This window comes from Uloborus diversus, chromosome 7 (assembly GCF_026930045.1).
Source record: "Uloborus diversus isolate 005 chromosome 7, Udiv.v.3.1, whole genome shotgun sequence".
Taxonomy (NCBI): Eukaryota; Metazoa; Arthropoda; class Arachnida; order Araneae; family Uloboridae; genus Uloborus; species Uloborus diversus.
This window is the reverse complement of record NC_072737.1, coordinates 110,230,383-110,234,802: the sequence shown is the minus strand read 5'-3', so window position 1 is coordinate 110,234,802 and position 4,420 is coordinate 110,230,383. Positions and strand designations below refer to the sequence as shown.

Genomic DNA, 4,420 nt, shown 5'->3' with positions numbered 1-4,420 from the left:
CCAAAATAACATCGTAAGAACTATTACCGTGATGTTTCATTTTATTTGACGTTCTGTGATCTTGAATTTATTACTTAATAATTCATTTACTAGTAATAAATCGAATTAAAATCTTGGAAAATTATCGCCAACCTCTGAAAGGTTGAGCTGAATTTTTTCACACATACAGCATCAAAGTAAAATTTTACTTCATATTTCTTTTGCGTAATGAAGTATTAAAAGTGATAACGGGTTACAACTCGTGATCAATTGAACAAACACCCTAAGTAAAATCTCAACTGAAAGAGAAAGTCGCTTGACGTACATTCTGATATTGTGTTCGTTTTGTTCTCCCTACTCGACGAGCGTCGGTGGTATAACGGTTAGCATAGCTGCCTTCCAAGCAGTTGACCCGGGTTCGACTCCCGGCCGACGCAAAACATTTTAACTTCTAAAATTGAATTTTCAATTCACATTAGGGTAGCGGCACCGGTGTGAGACATGGTTATAAAACATCGTTCTCAGGCTGACTCAATTTTCTGAGCCTTTTAATGTATTTAAAACTATTTTTCTATCATGCAAAAAAAAAAAAAAATCATCCAACGTCTGACTGCTTCTGTATCCTCTGAATTAGTTAATTCTATTTTTATTTGCTCCATTTCGAAACAGGGTCCGACCACCAGTAACAGTTCCCGAAAAATCGGATGATACTCTGAAACAGACAGGTTCAGACAATGATGAGTAATGCGCAAAATTCCCTTTTTCTCTTCAAAATGTGCAAAAGTTCTTTATTTTTTGAATTAAAGCCTTATTAAATTCAAATGAACATGAAACACCAGTTGACCTTGTGTTAGCTGTTCATAACCTTCCACCACTGCCTTGTAAATAAATACCAACTAGCTCATTAAATTCACTCAGATGACACGAGATGGTTACACAGTATTCATGGGCCACAGCAACATCAGTTTTACCCACATAAAATTCATATTATGTAAGTTGAAACTTGTAACTGTCTGTTACTCGCTTTCTCTCTCTCTCTCTGGTGCCGTTACCTTATACCTTTTTAAATAACGTTTACTAAAACTACTGTGCTTTACCAACAGTATAAGAAAAAAAGAACAATTCATATTTCTTTACAAGCTTTTTCGTTTAGGAATTTTATTTACTAACACCACTGCTTACTATTATAAAGGTTGTGGGACATCGATGCAGTACTTTTTAAAACAAATTTGCTATAGATCCCATAATTTATTTGTTTTCCTTTTCGTTTATTATTTTTGCTTACAAAAAAAAAATCGGTTACTATGAATGGGAATTGTTGTCTACTTACACCAAAGGAAAAAAATAATAGGTAATAGAAACCACTCAGAAACCTCAAATATAACCACTCAGCGACGTGTTAATACTTACCGGAGAAAACCGACATTTATCTGGTTTTGTCTTTTTCGGAAAATTATATAGAGAGGCATTTATTTACTTACTAGTGGTACCCGCACGACTTTGCCCTCAGTAGAAAATTTAAAGGTCACTTGATTCACCTATATATTTACAAATAATAGATGATGAATTTCTCGCGTATTTCCTATGTTCATTTGCTCGCCCATGGTCGCATATGGTAGTTTGCTCGTACACTTTATGGTAATTTGGTAGTCCTAACCCACGTTATGATAATTTGTTCGATAAAATGTTCTTAAAATTAGAACAGAAAAGAACAAGATCAAATTTTTGAAAAATCACTTTGAGGGGCTCACACCTAAGTTACAAACTTATTTTTTGGTAAATTTCATGAAAATCGGCCGAACTGTCGAGGCGATATGCGCGTAACAGACATCCAGACAGACATCCACAGATCCAGACATGCAGACTTTCAGCTTTATTATGATTCATTCATTTATCTAAATTGTCCATTCTACTGTAGTGAATTTCCTTTCAGTATCTGAAACAAATACTCTCGGTAACAGACAAGTTAAACAAATTGAAATGCAAGCATGTTCAAATTCACAACAAAGTAAAATCGCATTTTTTTGATCAGCCACTGCGAATACAAAAGTCGCTATTAGTTTTGTTTTTTTCTCTTTTTTTTTAATGTCGCTTTTAAAGCGAAAATGTAACACAATCCTGTGGGAAAATTATTATTCTATCAGCTTTACTGGAATCAAGTTACATGTGTATAACCAATGTCAACTTTATTTATTTGATACTATTCAGTTTCTTCTTCTTTTTTTTTACTTTAAATTAAATGATGTTTTTAAGAAACGAGAGGGAGGATTTTATTGCCAGAATTTGAACATTTGGCAACATCTTTAAATATTTTATCGTTCAAAAAAAAAAAAAAAATTAAAAAGAAAGTTTTTTTTTTTTTTTTTCGAAGGAAACCCACTTATAAAATCCTCGAAGTTGTTTCCCCAGCGGCATTACTGTTAGTACAAAGAAACTACATTGGGGGAATGTTCGAGTGTCAATAGATCATTGCTTATAATTAATTTTAACCGTTTGAAACTCTGAGAACTACTGAAAATATTTCTCTTTCATTATGCTCTAAACAAAAAACCACATTGTGCCGTCGAAACTGCAGCATTTAATTTATTTTTAACTTTGTGAGATAAGTTTATTTTTTTAACAGAAATTTATGGCAAGCAACAAAATACTTTGTGTAAAGTGTTAACACAAGAATATGTCTCCTTCGTCCCACATGACTAGTTTCGAATGTATGAAGAACAAAATTTACACAGATGATAGAAATTTCTTAAACCAACTTAGCAATTAGGTCAATTTTAGGTAATGTGCTCTAAAGCTGACACCAAAAAATATGTTCCTCAATAAATGATACAAATACAATCGATATAATGCGCAACGAAATAAAACAAATATTTAAAGCATTAACAAATTTCTAAAATAATTTTAAATGATTTTTTTTTCTTTCTTAAGGTAGGGGTAAGTGGTGTACCTCGGACATGTGTGTACCTTGGACCTAGGCTGATTACAGCTCTGCTTATTAAAATATTTGAATAGCAACATGTGTTGTTAAAGTATTTGCCACTAGACGTCTCAGTGCATACCGTTCTGTTTTGTTGAAAGCTCATCTCATCGAAGTATTATTAAAACAGAAATATACCATTCAAAAGTAAGTTTTTCCTGATACTTTTAAGTTTTTTTTTTTTTTTATTATGAAACGTATAGTGTTTATTCTGAAATGAAGGTCATGCATTATACAATCATGTTCTATCTATATTCTATCTATAACACCATGTGCTTGAAACAAAGTTAGGCCAAACTGTAGCATAATGGTCATCTATTTTGTTTTTTATAACCAAGTAGTGTACCTCGAACCAATACAAGTGGTGTACCTTGGACTGGTCCAAGGTACACACTTCTGCATAGTTATTATAACTCCTAAAACTTCATGTTCTCCAGTTTGTTGGAATAGTTGGAAGAGCATTCCCACTGGCCTTCACATTATCAAATATAATCAACAGCTTTAAGGTTACTGGCTAACATATACTGAGTGAAAATATTTCTCAAGATTTTGATTTCCTCCTATCAAATGTCACTGATCTCTCGATGCAAAAGTAACAAGAAAATAGCACACAAAATGATTTTACTGGTGTGTCAACATCTGAAGTTAGTATTTCTTTGCCAAACCTTATCACCCTTGAAGAAATAAGGCCATATCCAAAGGCCCTGCCGAGAAAACAATTTCATAGGGGGAGACCTAAAAGAAAGTTTTGTATTTTGCCAACAAACCCGAGAAAGAGCGTCTTGAAGTAGAAAAGGCTAAAATGGCAATGAAAAAGTAAAGCAAACTAAGACAGTAAAAACCCCTACCAAGCCAATAAGAGAAAACATAATTATTCCTCAGAGTCTGAACTTGAGAATATTGAAGATTTATATGAGGAATTTGATATTTCAGATCATCATTTAATGAGCTAGAAGATCCAGATAACGTCAATATTTAGATTGGTGTTTTTGTATTGGTGAAATTCGCTAGCAAGAAAACTATTAAATATTTTCTTGCAGAAATTATTTCTATTGCTGATGATGGATATGAAGTTAAATATCTGAAAAAAGATCCAAACTGTCAGAAGTTCACCAGAGAAGATCCTACCCTTTATGAAGTTGACAAAAAGAATATCATAGTCAAGCTACCACACCCATTACTAGCTAGTCGATCTGAAAGGCAGCTTGAGAAGTTAACATTTGGAGTCGACTTATCCAATTACAATCTTGGTTAGAAATAAGTGTAACTTAAAAAAATAATCTTTAGTATGATTTTCAGAAGCTAGAGAGTCTTGTCATTTTATTAAAAAAGTGAACCATAATAAGATAATAAGATATAAATTTTTATTTATCTTTGAAACAAATAAAAAATGTATTTCTATAATTGTGTGTGGTTTACTGATTGATAAATAGTGATGTTCTTACTGAAAATCATATTTTCTTT

General features: G+C 32.5%; 1 non-coding gene across 1 annotated transcript; it reads left to right on the top strand.

Moving 5' to 3' along the window:
• Positions 1-344: 344 nt before the first annotated feature.
• On the top strand, positions 345-416 carry Trnag-ucc (transfer RNA glycine (anticodon UCC)). Its single transcript has one exon. It is a non-coding gene; the product is annotated as a tRNA-Gly (tRNA).
• The last annotated feature ends 4,004 nt before the right edge of the window (positions 417-4,420 follow it).